Genomic DNA, 17,007 nt, shown 5'->3' on the forward strand with positions numbered 1-17,007 from the left:
TGCCTATTTCTTCCCAGACTGACAACAGGGAGAGATTAGGTTTACTACCTCTCATATGGACATCTACTTTGTACAAACAGTAGGGTTTGATGAGGTGAATCCCAACCCGTGTTCATGCTCTACGCTCTTCTGGAGTTTCCTAATCCAGAGCTCCTGTTCTGCTGTTCCTCTCACATAACTTTAGGTACCCAGTTGAACTCAATTGGATTTTATATGATACTCTTGTTAGAATATGGGGAGAGACAGGTAACTTCAGGTTGTAACCCACCAAATGTATGAATTGCTCTTTTGAGTTGTTCTGATTTTTGTGCAGGTCCAAAAAGAAATTACTTCTGAGTATACTGTATACTTCTAAGTATACAGTATTCTTAAAATAATACAGAGCATAAGAGATTATACCAGTCTTTAACAACAACAACAACAAAATCTCAATTAACAATCATGGCATGCATGAGAGTAAAATAAAATTAAGATCTGGAAGGAGAAGAAAGTGAAAATAGGATTTCAGTGGATAAATACAGTAATGTTTACCGTTCTAATGCAAGAGCAAAAGAATATCTACACTTCACATTTCAGAAGCAATGTCAGTTGAGGCTCATGTGGTGTCTTCACAGAAGAGGGCATCTTCCATCTATCAGAAGCTTTCATAATTAAACCCTTAAGGTTTTCATGCTGTGAAAAGAGAAAAAACAAAACCAATTGTTTTAGTGATGATTTAAATATTCACTTAAATGTCTGTCCTTCATGCCCTCTATCCTGCAGTCCTCATCACTTGTACTGGGATCAGTTGTCTCACCCCATGGAGGCAGTTTGGGCTATTATACTTCTAACTTTAGCAGATAATTCTCTTTTTTCTGAAAGCTTCATTGCACCTATTCCCTTCAGCAATTGCTTTGGGAACACTCCCAAAGAGAAATCAGGATTATGTATGTTCGAAGGGCAGGGTGATATACACAGAATATAAAACAGGGTACTAAACAGTAGTATAGAACTAAATAAAAGAAATGGAAAAAAGGCAAAAGGAAGATTTAATACATTAATTGGAAAGAATACATCACAGAATCGCAGAATGGTTGAGGCTGGAAGGGACCTTTGGAGGTTGTCTGGCCCAACTGCCGCCCTGCTAAAGCAGTGCCACCTAGAGCAGGTGACCCAGGACCATGTGCAGATAGCTTCTGAGTATCTCCAAGGATGGAGACTCCACCACCTTCCTGGGCAACCTGTACCAGTGCTCGGTCACCTTCACAGCGCAAAAGTGTTTCCTCATATTCAGGAGGAACCACTGGTGTTTTAGTTTGTGCTCATTGCTTCTTATCCTAGCTCAGTACACTAATTCAAAGGAAATAAGCTGTATAGGAAAGCGATGACAGAAAAAGGAAATACAAAGTAGGCTGGAAAAGAATGGAGAAAATTTGTGGCTATCAACTGTCTACTGCCCAGATGGAAGGAACCAAAATGATAAAACCATGAGGGTGGTTAATGAAGTAGTCAGATAACTGAAACTACAAATCATGGGCAAATGAAATGGGGAAGTATGAGATAATATCAAACACCTAGTTATCTTGCAAAATCTACCCAAAACTCAAATGCTAGAGGGGTAAAAATTTGTCTGAATTTTACTTTTTTTTCATAGCTTTGTTCCTGATTACATGTGTACTGTCTTCATTTGGACACTCTTTTATTGTTGTAGTCTGGCAAAAAACTTTTGGCACCATGCTATTGGATATTTTTCTTCTTCTTCTATACCAAATTTAAGTTTTTTATCCTGTGTAATTCCAACGCTATTTACGTTTTCTCTTTGCTTTCTAGTTTCTTTTGCTGATCCCAACCTTATTTGCACTCTGTGCATATTTTTCGTCTTCTCTGTCTGCCTTCCCCATGCTGTGCTCCCTGTACTCAGTCATGTTGTTTGCATTGCAGAAATTACCAGTTCTTCACCAGTTCTCACCTTCCATCACATTTTCCTTAATATATAAACCGAGAGATGGCTGCTGCAAGATTATGTAACCTTAAATTCATAGTATTATCTTTTACATTAAGATATTTAAAATGTGCTGTCTGTTGTAGATAGTAAGCTCTGGGTCTGGTTTGTTTTCCCATGCAGGGCAATCAGACATACAGATTCAGTCAATGTATTCCAAATGATGCACCTGTATGGAGGAGCAAATGTAAATGTTGCAAAAAAAGAGATTTAGCGTCTTTCCTTTGTATTCAACCTACTGTAATGGCAGATTTCCCAACTGAGACGACCTACTTTAAAAATTAAAAAATACCACATTGAAAAAAACAGAACCTATGCATTACATAATAAAGTATATCATATTAACAACTTTCCCTATTTTTATATGTTGGACAATAGAATATGTTGATTTTGCAGAAACTTCAGAAAACAAAATGGTAATATGTGATTCATTATGACAAAGTGGCCAATTGTAATACACTGGTTGTAACAGGAATAATATTTCTACAGAACTGAGTTCTGAAAAGTTAGGTTCCAAAATCATGATAGTGTAAATAAAATAACAGCTAAAGACAGATACCCTCACAAATAAATTAGTTTGTTAGACTTACTGCACCCACTAGATTTGTACCATAGCTTCTAATCCATGTTATCTTTATCTCTATCACAAATAAGCTGATCATCTTCAATAAAGCTATTGTGTAGCCCCAGTCGGAATCAAGCACACAGAGCCACTCGCTCACCCTCCCCACCCTGGTGGGACTGGGGAGAGAATCTGAAGAGAAAAAGTAAGAAAACTCATGGGTTGAGATAAGAAGAATTTAATAAATGAAATTAATAATAATAATAAATTGTCATGAAAAGGAAAACAACAAGAGAGAGAAAGAAACCCCAGGAAAAACAACCACTCACCACCCGCTGACCAATGCCTGGCCAGTCCCTGAGCAGCGATTGCTGCCCCATGGTGGACATTCCCCAGTTTATTTGCTTCCCCCAGTCACATGGTATGGAATATCCCTTTGGCCAGTTTGGATCAGCTGTCTTGGCTGTGCCCCTTGCCAGCTTCTTGTGTACCTGGCAGAGCTTGGGAAGCTGAAAAAGTCCTTGACTAGTGTAAGCACTGCTTAGCAACAACTAAAACATCTCTGTGTTATCAACATTAGTCTCATCCTAAATCCAAAACACAGCACCCTACCAGCTACTAGGAAGAAAATTAACTCTATCCCAGCTGAAACCAGGACACTTCTGTAAAGGAACAAAAGTTGTTAGTTCAAGGAAATACTGTCTACTCAAAAGTTTCTGCAACTTGTCATTTTTATAGGAACTTTTTGTTTCAGATGATTTTGAGGATTTGGGAAGTTTTGTCATTTTTATTTTTATAAAAGTATTTACCTTGAAAGGGGGATTATCAGAGAGATATTAGTTAAGTTTAGGTTTTTGAAGAGTATTCATAGGTAGTAAGTGAAATCCATGCTATATTCTATAGATTCAGATTAGCCAAAAAAACCCAAGATCATTTAAGAGTGCTTTTGCTCTATTTTGCCAGTTGTTTTCTTGCACAATCCATGCTGAATTAATGCATGAGGTAGAACATGTGGGCTTTTTTCAGGTAAAGCTCCTATTGACTTCCTAGTCAGAAGTGTGTGGAAACTAATGTTCTTCTGAAGTAGAACTTCCCATGATTGTGTTTGTTCACTGACTTGTTGCCACATACAAAATGGTCCTGCTTGCTACTGATATTTTGTCAGACTAAACTAGTCTTTTTCATTTCACAGGGATTCTTATTAACACTGTTTCAAAGCCCATGAATGTATGTTTTATCAAGTGCTCTATCAGCACTGTGGAAGTGGATTTTCTAAGAAACCAAATTGACTTCTTGAGTCAATTTTTCTGTTAAAGCTGCTTGTATGGTTTTCAGAACACAAATGTTGTAGGAAAGAGATAATCTTGCAATTTTGTGGCATGCTGAAGGTTTTTGTTGTTACCTACATTACTGTTTACAGAATTGTGGAATAGTTCAGACTGGAAGGCACCTCTGGAGATCATCTACTTTACCTAACCTCCCCCTCCTCAAAGCAGGGTCACCTAGTGCTGGTTGCCCAGGACCTTGTCCAGTTAGGTTTTGAGTATCTAAGGATGGAGACTCAACAGCCTCTCTAGGCAACCTCTGCCAGTGTTTAACCAGAAAAAAGTTTTTTCTTTCATTTAAATGCAATTTCTTGTATTTCAGTTTGTGTCTATTGCCTCTTGTCCTGTCACTAGGCACTACTGAGGAGAGCCTGGCTCTGTCCTCTTTATTCACCTTGTCAGGGTTTTATAGAAGTTAAGATCCCCCTGATCCTTTTCTTCTGCAGGCTGAACAGTCCCAACTTGTATGTCAGATGCTCCAGTCTAAATCATCGTGGCAGCCCTTCACTGTACTTGCTCCAGTGTGTCGATGTCTGTCTTGTATGGGGGAGCCTATAACTAGACCCAGCAGACAAGATCTGTCTCATCAGTGCTGAGTGGAGGGGAAGGATCACCACCTTCAACCTGCTGGCAATGTTTTTAATGCAGCCCAGGAGGCAGTTGGTCTTCTTTGCCACAAGGGCGCATTGATGGCTCACGGTCAGCTTGTCCACCAGGTCCCCAGGTCCTTTTCTGCACAACTATTTTCCAGCTGGCCATTCCAGGCCTGTTCTGGTGCATGAATTAACAGAATCAGAGTTTATATCCCAGAATGATGTGAAGACAAATAGATTAAACATTTAATTGTGATGCAGATGTTTTGTCTAGAGGAACAAAATACTCAAGAGTGTTTTGCTGGCTGAAAGCAGCAGTAAAATCCATTCCCTTAGTCATCTCTTCGTATGCCTGAATAAACCCACATTACCAAACCTTTCTTTCTATGTTGTGTGTTCCAGTTCCCTGATCATCTTGGTGGCCCTGAATTAGGCTTGCCCAGTTTCTCAGAATCTTCTGTGTGTTAGGCATCCCAAAACTGCACAGACTACTCTGGATGTAGTATCAGGTGCTAAAAGCAGAAGAATCACTTCCCTTAACCTGCTAACCTCACTATTCCTAATGCAGCCCAATAATGCACTTGACCTTCATTGCTCAATTTGTCCACCAGGCCCTCCATGCCCTTTTCTACACAACTGATCTCCCCAGAGAGTCTTGTTGCCTGATGTTACTCCATTCCAGGTGCAGGACTTTGCATTTGCCCTTGTGGAAATTCATGAGGTTCCAGTCAGCCCATTTCTCTAGCCTCTTGATGTCTTGAACAGCAGCTCTGCCCTTGAGCATGCTGATTTTACTTGATTTTGATTTTCCACAGGCTTCCTCATGGTACAGTCTATCTCATTATCCAGACTGATAAGAGATATCTTCCTCACTAGTGACACCCAAGGAGCAGCACTACCAGCTGGACTTCATAGCATTGATCACAACCCTCTAAGTGCAGCAGTCCAGCTAATTTACCATCCACATTATAGTCCACCTATTGAAACTGTATCACTGCTTCGCTTAAAGGACACTGTGGCAGACCATCCTGAAAACTTTAGTGAAGACAGGGTAAATGACACCCACTGCTTTCCCTTCAGGTGCATAGCTGATCATCTCATCACAGAAAGCTGTCAGGTTGCTCAAGCAGGGTTTGTCCTTTGTGCCCATGCTGATTGCTCTCAGTCAGCTCCAGATATTATCCCATCCGTATCCATATTATCCCATATGCCCTAGATAAAGAATCCAGGAGGATTTGCTCTGTAACCTTCCCAGTGACTGATGTGGGAATGACAGGTCTGTCATTCCTTAAAGCCCTTCTTATCCTTCCTGAAGATTGGTCTGATGTTTGTGTTTTACTGGTATTCAGGAGCCTCCCATGATTGCCACAGCCTTTCAAAGACATTATAGTGTAGCCTTGTGGTGACACTGACCAGTTCCCTCAGCACTACCTTTATCTCAGAAGTTGTTTATTAAAAAAAAAAATCTCAGACACTGTGCATTAACATATATATTTCTGGTTCTCTTTCCCTCCCTGTACACATATATATAAACAAAGAGAAGAATGTACAGGTTAATATTTACGTAGAGAAATTCCAAGCCAGTGGTAAGACAATATAGATTTTCAAGCAATGTTAGAAGAGAATAGAGCTTTGATTCCTGAACTTTTTAAGTCAAAGGGAGTTTTGCTGTTTACTTCAATGGATCTAAAATTTCACTCACTGTATTCACTCACCTGCCTTTGAATCAAGTGTAGAAATTTCTTTGAAACTAGTTCTAAAGCTTTAGAGAGAAAAATTAATATGAATTGTAATTGTAATTAAAAAAAAGAACTGAAAAGGTAGAGCATTCACAGTTTTTTCCATAAACTCATGCCAGATTCTGTGAAAAAATAGGGCGTGACCTTCATGAAATTTTTTTTCAGTTTTTTTTGATTGACAGCAGATCTTTATATTGGGTCAATGTTAACCCATTCATGTGACTCCATTCATGCAAGTTCTGTACATAGGATCCCCTTCTGACCAAGAATGTGTATTTTGCATGTAGCAGGCAAGAAGCTGACCAAAAGACATGATGGCTGTGAAAGTGTATTTTCTCCTGGGAGTGGCTTAGTGGTTGCAACCCTTTTATTTGGCCAGACTTATGCAATCAGAAATGTACGGAGAGTCCATTCAGATGATAAAATTATATGCACACATTAAAGAATGTAAACACATTTACTCACTAAGTCAGTTGTTTTAAGAAAGAGAAAATCAGCCATTTTAGACCAGTTTTTAAATGTGACACCTAAACTGTCTCACTGGAGGTGAAGAAATTGCAGTAAATAGTGTCCAGCAGATGCAATAACCTTCAGCACATTAGAATAGGGGTTCAAATGAGATGTGAATGACTTCCCTGCCTCAGTATAATGAAGATCAGTGTGATAGACAGTGAAAGTGGGAAGATCAAGCAAATCGATGGAAAATTTAATTAAGAAAGATACAATTTTCTCACTGGTATATAATGACAGTTGGCAGAGCCAAAGGCAGTTGCAGGAGGAGAAAATTCATTTAGTTAATACTCAGGCTAGGCACTATAAGTTTCCACAAAAAGAAAGAAACACATTTTCTAAATATATACTTCACTAGTCACATTTACTGAATTCTAAGACATGCTTCTATGAACCCTTAGAAAAAGGAAAGGATTAGTTTTGATCCACATGAAATAGTGAATTCAGCTAAAAAGGCATAGAATTGATTATGCTTAAGCAACTAGGCTCTTAATCCAGTCTGTTTAACAGAAACTGCAAATGAACACATCCTACTTCTAATATTTGCAAATTTCTTAGTTGAGGAGAGTTATTTTTGCTGTTGGCAACAGTTTGGTTAGGGTTTAGGTTTTTTTTTAAAACTTCAGTTCTGCAACACATATTTGGAACCAATTTGTTAACATTTGCTTTACTTGTGCAACTAATGCTTGTTTTACCCCATGTTAATGCCTGCCTGATCAACCCAGGGAATTTTTTTTCATCCTGTACCCCAATATCATAAAAACTAATAGCAAAGATATGACTTTCCCATCAACTTTTCCTTAGGAAGCAATAGTTCCTGCTTTGTTGTCTAACGTGGAACTAGGCAAGGAGCATGGAGTAATATGGCATGTGCCATCTTCATGCCATCTCATGTCTGCACAGACTTCCTTCTTGTGGGTCTCAAGTATGTCTGGTCAGTCAGTCTGAAACACCTGCTGAAGATCCTGCTTGGAAAGCCAAATTTCTTAGCTATGGTGTGTCTTACAGAAGCGGCTCCAGACCTTTTTCAGAGTCTCAAAAAATTCCTCAGAATTGTCCAGCATACATTCTTCTTTCTCACTGTAAAAAGGGTTTGCAAGCTACTGAAGCATCTGATTTTGCTATGCTGTCCTTTGTTCGTGTAATTAGATCATTGCAGGGCAGTGGCATTTGGGTAGGACAGGATTCATAGGATCATTCAGGTTGGAAAAGACCTCTGGGATCATCTAGTCCAACAGTCAACCCAACACCACCATGCCTCCTAAACCATGTCCTGAAGTGCCTGTTTTGAACACATTCCGTTTCCTAAAAGGTATTTTTGCTAGTGCCATTTGAAACACTCTTCCTTAATCTAAGCCAACTACATGGGGCTGGCAAATATGACACACTTCAGAGAGATTTGCACACTTGCTTCTCAGTGTGATATCCAGGATACCCAATGGCAGGTAAAATGGCCCTAACTGCCAGCATTGCACATCTCAATCCTGTATCTAGTGGTCAGACATCTGAATCACTCTGTAGGCTCTGGCATAAGGTCTGCACCTCTGCCGAGTACACCAGTTTAACCACCTAGATTTAGGTGGTTGTAACCTCTGACTGAACCCCACTCTGGTTGCCTAGTATTCCGTTAGAGAAAAGACAGCTCTTCTAAAGTAAGATTCATCATCACTATTTGAAATGTTTCCCTTAAGATAAGTTACATCCTTAAAATGCCCGTTTCCCATTACTCACTGTTGAGGGAAGCTGATGTCTGTGTACTCCACCCCATTTGTGTTTGGTGGCTCACAGTGCAGCTTAACAATGCAGACTGGTTTTGGCATAGAAAGTATTGAATCGTGTTGTCAAATTCTCCTTGTATGATACATCAAATTAATGGTCTTCCAAATAATAAGTAAAAGAGAGTCTGCCATAACCTACCCCATGTTTTGTAGATTGAAAATTATTCCAATTATTTTTGGTAATGGTTTGTTATTATTACTTATCACACCCTAATTATGACTATTTATATTGCCTTTCCAGTTGCTGTCTCTCCAGTCATATTTTGCATGTATTATTCTTCCCTTGTAAAGGAAGGGATATTGTACACTGTAATAATAAAATAAATGTGAATGTTCCAGTAAAATAGCACCTCCCTCTAGCTAAAGAGGACTGAAAAAGAAGTAAAGAAGAATAGAAATTGAAAAGTGAAAAGTGCTTGCTCAAACGCCAAACATTAAGAACTTGAATCTTCACTGTTAAATTTCTAGATCCAGAAAACTGGGTGTTAAGGTACCTGCATTTAAAAACTAAAACCACCTTAATAATCTAGAAGAGTATGAAAGGAGTCAATTTCCCAACTTTTTTGTTCATTATAAGACAATATTAAATATCTGGATGTAACTATATACTCCAGTTTTATTTAGGATTTATAAGTTTCTTAATGTGTAAATGGATTCTGATATATATATAAAACTGCTGTAGTTTTGATTCAGTTTAGTAATCCTACTCTGAAGTAAAAGCTTTTCTTTCTTTTTATAAGGACTTATATTCTCTGGGTGGAAAGCCTAAGAAAGATTTCTCATTACCTTGATTTTATATGAAACCAAATTGTATTAATCACCCTGCAGATACTCTCAGCATGTGGAAAAGCAATTAAAATAGGTATGTACCTTGTGATATGAGGTTTATTCACAGGTTTTGGTTTAGCAGCTTTGCCAGTAGTCAAAGGAGCAGAACGTTGGTTTGAAGCTGAAGAAGAAAATGCTGTGTGAAGAAACACATCCCACTCTATTAGAAATGGGAAGCAAATAAGACTGAAGACAGAAAACACAGATTTGTGTTTAGGCCTAATTCGTTTCCCTAGCCCATTTCCAAAACCAATCTTCCCCCACTTGCTAGTGCTAAGGATTATTTAACCAATACCTGTTTAAACACTCAGCCCGTTTATATCAGTTAGCGTAACAAGTGTTTGGCATAATTCTGCTTGAATGCAGTGTGTTTTTCTTTCCTTAAAATTTCTAATGGAAAACATTATCTTATCTAAATAAAATTAGAACAAAACAGACTGATCATGCATAATGCCCTGTATCTGCTACGGAAATGGAAAAGGCTCATCCAGAACTTCATATAGGAGTGGTAAATGGTACAGTGCAATTATTCATGAAGAAGTAAAGTAAAACCCCACAATGCTGAGTATTTTAAAAACGTAATCAGGCTTTTAATTGTAAACTACAGTGGTGAACATGTAAAAACGGAGCTGTGCTGCTACCTTTTTATTCTGTAGATGGAGTTAGAAAAGTCTCTCCCTCTCCTGGGGCCCCATTTTACTGGCTGCTTTCCCAAGGACTCACTGACCTTGGTGAGAATGTGATGCAATGTTTCTGTAACTGCAAAGGAATGGGAAATCAGGTTGTTGGAACCACACACACATGGTTTATTTTAATGTTGACATCTAAAGTAGCTAAGAACCTAACTCTAAAGATCAACCCCAAAATTCTTATTTACAGTGAGAGATTGAAGGGTGTACGTATAAAATAATGCTCTCTGTCTGAAAATCAGTAGCCTCAGTCAATTCTGCCAGGAGTGACAATGTGGTCTTCACAAAGAAACTAGATATTTTAATGGTAATGCAACTGGAAGCATCAGAAATGCAAATTCCATTTCGTTGCACCAGCAAAGGTAGGCTGAACACAGGTGAGAAAACCATGTTCTCTGGCTGTGACTTCTGTCTGATCATGCTAGCAGCAAAGAAACCCAAGAGGAGGTTTGGACCACGAATTGTAACAGCCTTCCCTTCTACATATTTCCTTGAATTGTCAGGGATCTCTTCCTTGTACAAACTGCAGATAACAGGCAGTCAGTTCTGCCTCTGTCCCAAGGTTTTGGAAATTTGCGTATGGACAACCCAGGTAAGAAGCAATAAAGCATCAAGGTTTCGTTCTGATGGTGATATGACCAGACCTGCCTCCTCTTTCACTGCATCTTGAATTGTAAGAGAGAAAAACATTCTGAGTGTCCATAGAAGCCCTTAGATGATAAGAACATTTTCCTCAACCTTGTTTGCATGCTTCATTTACAAATGCATGGCATCTCTGCCTTGTCTGTCCCATTTATTCTCACTAAGGCTCCCCATAATCATGGGCTGCTTCCTTCATGTCTCACTGCTTGGCCTTTGAGAAATCCCACAACAGCTCATAGTCTTTCTTTGCATACAGAAAGTTAAATAGCTGTGTCTTTTTTTGCATTGACAATTTATTGATCAAGAAAACGTCAAAACAGAGAGCAAGATACAACATTTTAGTACCACAAAATTCAATAATCTTTTTTGTGATATTTCCCTGAGCTAGGGAATACTAATACAGAACGAAGGTGGAAGACAGAAACTAAGATATGGCAGTGGGGTATAAGAAATCCACATGAAAAGCTTAGTTTTACTAAAATTAATTTATTATTTTATATCTGCTGTCATTCTAAGCAAAGTCACTTAACGAATAAAATTGACACCAATACCATAGCTGCTCATTAGGAATTGGAAAATTACTCTGAGCCAAGACTTAGATTTGCTCCAGAAGTCTGAGACTGGCAGTCCTGAAAGTGGTAGTTTTCTATGGCCTTTTAAAAATTATTTCCTTTTTGATGGCAGAAAAATTTGAAGCACATTTGAATTCAACTTGTTACTCTAGTTTGACATAGAAAGCATGTGATGAAATACCAGCTGCCCTGCTCTTGAGTGGGATTCTGTGATGGGAAGACGAAAGGAGAACTTGCCTGCAGATCTAGCCAGGCATGTGCAGAGCTGGCTGAGGCACAGAACCCTGCAGCCTCTGGGTGCTGCCAGTTCAGCGACTCTGCGGATTACATTTGGATAGTTAAGCATGTCCCCCATTGAACCTCCTAAAGCTGGAGTTGTCCAGCTAATTAGTTCTGATGAGGGTCTCCAGGCTCTGTTCTCATAGATTAAAAGTCAGAAAAGACCTTCCCAGCTTGTGTCCCCTTGCCTTATTTTAATCTAGATGCTTTAAGCATAGATAATTCCAAGGAAAACTCTAAGCTGAGTGGTATATCATTCTCTGCAGAGCTTTTTTTTAAAAAAAATCTCCACATTTGCAAATTGCAGAGACTCCTTGCTCATTTTTGATTTCTTCATTCCCACTGGCAATGCTGAATGTGTTAGGTTAAATGAAAAGCCTCATTTTTTTGTAGTGACTTATTTTTTCCAAGTTACTTGCATAACGGGGGATATGATTTCTTTCAAACCTGCAGCAACACATTCATGTGTTTATATATATTGTTGTGACTGAATATAAATGCATAATAATTAATATAACTGCATTTAAATCCTGCATTCCTATTGAAATATTTGTTTAATAGAAGTGAAGAATTCAGGGGACATTCAAATTAGAAATATTATTTATTCATCATCTGAGTAGCAATTGACAGGGTTATGAGCTGAGAACAAAGGTAGTCTATTACATTATTGAAATTAAAATTACCATATTTGTTTTGGTGATACCACACCTGAAGTTACATGTAAGATGCTACATTTTGAAACTAGTTGTGCTGGACAATACATAATTAATCTTTTTGGTAAGAATTTTTGAATGTAGAAAGTAAAACTTTTTGCTAGAACATGTTACGCTGGTTGCAAGGTTTCACACTGCTATCATATCTTTTTTTCCTTAAGTTCATAAGTATTATCAAACCAGGCTGAATATGTCCTAAATGATCACTTATATCAGAGATTATTCTTTTGTTGCATTGTGGAGGGTGTATGTAAACACGGTGTCTCCGCGATGCAATGTAACTATAATCTGTGTTACAACCACTTTGTCTGAGGTATTTCAATTTCATAAATCCGTTTACATTAAAAGTCACATTCCTAGTAGGAATAAGCATGAACACTGTTACTTCCATTATTCTTCTCATTCACTTGATGATTTTGCCACTGGAACTCTGTTTTCAAATTGTGTGCTATTACAAAAATGTTACAATGAAAACTCTTTGATTTGGCACTCTGTCCACCAAAGCTCCTCTTCCATTAGCATCCTCTCAGTTTCATTTCTCCAATATCTCTTCTTATATCAAAAAGGTAAGGTATAAATTAAGCTAGTCCAAATCCTTCTTGAACATATCAGCTCTGAGATATTGTTTCTCCCATTCTGTTTCTTCTCTGTCTTTTCTGAGTTTTATGTTTTGAAATGTATAGCTCATTACAAAGACTTTAATATTGCCATCAAACACTTCATTTTCTTCTGCAGACACACATGGGCCACTCGCTTATCATGTCCAGGTATTTCAATAATAAAAGTATATCCCATTCTTAACAAATGAGACAACTGTTACTTAGAACATTTTTAGGAGATTTGGGAATGAATAATCATTAAACCAATTTTATAGAAAGGGCAGAAGGAAGTGTTAGGGCTGTATGAGCAATAGTATAGCCAGCAGGTTGAGAGGAGTGATTATTTCCCTGTGTTCAACATGTGCGAGGTGGCAATATTTTGCTTTTTGGCTCCCTAGCAGAAGGAAATACTGACCACTGGAGCAAGTCCAATGGAGACCTGCCAAGATGGCTGGGGGCTGGAGTACTTGATGTGCAAGGAGAGGCTGAGAGAACTGGTTTTGTTCAGCCATGAGGAAAGAAGGTGAAAGGGAAACCTTGTGGCTTCCTATGACTACCTAATGGTAAGGTGTAGGGGAGGTGGACCCAGCCTTCTAGGAAGATCGTGGCTACAGGACAGCAGGTAATAGCCACACGTTGCAACAAGGGAAGTTCTGACTAGATATTAGAAAAAAAGAAATCACCATGAGAGTGATTGGGCACTGGAACAGATTATCTGGAGAGGCTGAGAAATCATCATTGGAGATGCTCAAAACTCATTGAGGCAAGGCCCTGAGCATTCTGAGCTAGTTGACCCAGCTCTGAGTTGGCTTTGTACCAGATGACCTCCAGGGTCCTTTCCAACTTCAGTTGTTCTGTGATTCTGTGGAGTGACTAATCAAAGGCTAAGCTAAACCTATAAGCTTTTCTTTACTGGCTTATCTGCCCTATCATTTTGGTTTTGATGTTGCTTTTCTAGTCTAGTCAAAATAACATACCTAAAATTTATACACAACTCTTGTGCTTTTTTCCAGCTTGAAATTCAAGCTTCTTGTCTTCATTGTTAAACATCTCCAAGGTATTACCTGTTTATATCTTCGCCTCTGCTAAGAGGGGTCCAGTTCTCTCTGACCTAATCCACTAGATTTATCCCACAGAAAGTAGAACAGAAAAAAATTAAAATCTCTCTGTTCAAAGGAACCAAGCGCTGTTTCTCTTATTTCAGAGAAAGCCTTTGATCTCATGAACTGAACTCTTTGAAAAAGTTTGCTTAGGGCAAAAACTTCCAAACATGGTTGGAATAGTTTTGTTTTAATGCAAATTAATGAGTCATCATGAAAAAAAATTGTAATAGAGAGACCCACAGACCTTGTTTTTGCCACTGGGATTCACAACACAAGGAACCAACTATGGAATTAATAGGAGTATTTTCTCTATGAATGTCACAATGAATGAATATTCAGCAAATATTCACAAGAATGTCACTAAGCCATAGACAACCTTTTCTAAAAATCAAGAAAATCCGAAGTTAGTAAACTGTAAAATATAAGATTCATTGTGATAAATTCACAATGTTGCATATAACAACAATACCATAGAACATATTATGCAGACTGGAGTTACAGCTGAGTGGCAGAAGGCAATAAAAGACTTGGGGATTAGAGTGAACAAGGAAGAAAATAAAACTGCCTGTGCAGCAAAATGGGTTTTTGAGATTCTGTCTGGCTTCCTGGAAACTACTGCAGTAAATATAGACTAAGGGAGAGCGGCTTGAGTGTGTGTGTTTCAGACAGACATATCTTAGCAACCATGATTTTTAGGGGAGAAACATCAGACTGAATCAAAGGAGCAGTGAGTTGTGAGTACTTAAAAGCCTTTTTTTTAATGACAGAAGATTCAAATCACTTGTTTCAAAGAGCCAGACTATAGTGGGAAAGTTTGTGAAGGACAGAATTGCTAAAAAAAAAAGTGTTCTGTTAAAATGTTATCTTCTAAAACACACTGATGAAGGTAGGATGGGCAAACCTATTAATAACTGAGGGAATGCATCCAAAGTCGTATTTCAAGGGACAGCAAATTTCCTCCCTTGCCTGTTAATCTTTCTGTGTTGCTAGGACCTGGGAAGGCATTTAGCCCCTCTGAGTATATTCTGTGGGGAATATTACTTATCTAACAGACACTAGAGGTGCTTATCCAAGTGAAAGTGAAAATTTGTAAGGTAGCTAGATTTAAGAGTAAGAATAATAACACCCAGTATGATTGTTATAAAATTGCTGTTTATAGTGCAATAAAGCTTACATATAAATGTAATCATTTTATACAAGGAACGTGGTTTGGTTTTGTTTTGTTTTCTTGAAGATCATTGCATTAAAAATATTTTATGTGAAAAAAAGAGCACAGGAATGATCAATCATACAGTTAGTGGGGGAAAATAGCCCTAATATTCAAATGATAGCTGGCATTTCAGCAGACCTATCTATAACAGCTCAGCATATTGAAAAGTCCTGCTAGGTTCCCTGTAGTACTAGAAACTATAATCAGAAAGCTCACATATATATAGGGTTCATCCGAGCACGCCAAACTGTTACCGAATTTCATCAGAAAGTATAGCACTCTTCCCATGGTCAGGCCTTGAAAATAATTTTACCAACCCATTTTAATTATTTTCAAATTATTTTCCATTTTTTTACAGTCCTGTATGGAATCACTGCAGTGACTTTACTTAAGTGATTTAATGTCCAGCTTTCCTGCTGCTGTTAAACATGACGGTGGAATTTCAAATAGCAATTAATTACTCAGCATCTAAAGTATGTGCAAGTAGAGTGCGCTTTAGTAAGCTATTATTAGTGGTCAGTTCAATATCTACCCAATATACAGACATCCAGGCTCAAAACTTTTCAACTACATTTTATTTCTTTGTAAGCGATTGTGGGGAGAAGAGAGGGCAGCTGAATAGGACATTATCTATCGTTTCATATCTGTCCAGGATTTTCTCTCTTGAACCTTGTAAAGAGACTGCTTTGTGTTTTGAATATTATCACCTTCCCAATTCCATGATTGTCAGGGGATTTATTGAAACCATTCTGGCATGCTGTTGTTCACAAACCTGCAATGCCTTTCATAATGAAATGTATCTTTTTATGCTATAGCGCAGCTCTTCCAACTCTGTGATTTTGCAATGGGAGAATACTTCAGGGCAAATAATCTGGCACATGTCAGGAAGGAGGTCACTGTCTGGATAGCATTATAATTTACATGCTTTTCTGTTGCAATGGTTAAGCACTTTTTCAGATCTGATCGCAGGTCCCTGGTACATAACAGCCCTTTGAAAAAGCTTGCATTTAGAAAGGAATATGTGCAGGACAACGGTCAGACAGTTTCTTCATTAGGTGGTTCTCTGAGAAGGATAAATTACTGAAGGCAGCAACTGAGAAACATTTTAGTGATGATCAGTTTTAACCAAGTTTTGGAATGCAAATACAGTGTTTGTCAATCTCTTTAAAAAGCTTCCCAGGGAAAGGTTTAGAGTGGGTGTTTGTGAGAATTTAGTCTCTGTTTTGATAACTAAATGCTGTAAATTCTGGACACAAAGCCACAGAGGATGAGGAATATATAGGTACATTATACTTCAAATTATTAGGTTGAAGATTCCACATCACTTAGAAAATAATAATTTTATTTAATGGGCATATTAATTAAGATACATAAAGTTTTTTTCCTCCTACAGTTCCTGCTTTGATCATTGGTATATACAAATGTAGCCAGTGTCTTTCAAACATTATTTTTTCTGTTTTTCTCCAGACAAATCTCACTGGGCATCTCAAGATGTAGCCTTGAGAAGAGATTTCCAAATTTCTTAGACAGCCTTTTAAGAATATATTATCTCTGTAGTTTGTATCTTCAGCTACCTCCTCAAAAAAGACCCCTCAGGAGCATTGGGGCTGAGCCTACTTAAAACAACTTGCACAGAAATGCTAAAGTATTGTGTAGCTGCTTTGGAAGAAATTATTTCCCTCTGCAGTAGGTCCAGCAGCTGAACCGGGGAGGCTGTGTGCGTTTGGACTGGTGCACTAGTCCTCCAGAAAAGGATTTCTGTGTCTTCGTCTGTATTTTGCTGGCATTAAAAATGTTGTCTTTTCCCTCCTCAGTTTCCTCAGAAATCCTTCCAACTTGCGGGAGGTTTTGCTTTTTCCTGCATCTGTGCTAAGTAACACAGTA

Source organism: Phalacrocorax carbo, chromosome 1, assembly GCF_963921805.1.
Source record: "Phalacrocorax carbo chromosome 1, bPhaCar2.1, whole genome shotgun sequence".
Taxonomy (NCBI): domain Eukaryota; kingdom Metazoa; phylum Chordata; class Aves; order Suliformes; family Phalacrocoracidae; genus Phalacrocorax; species Phalacrocorax carbo.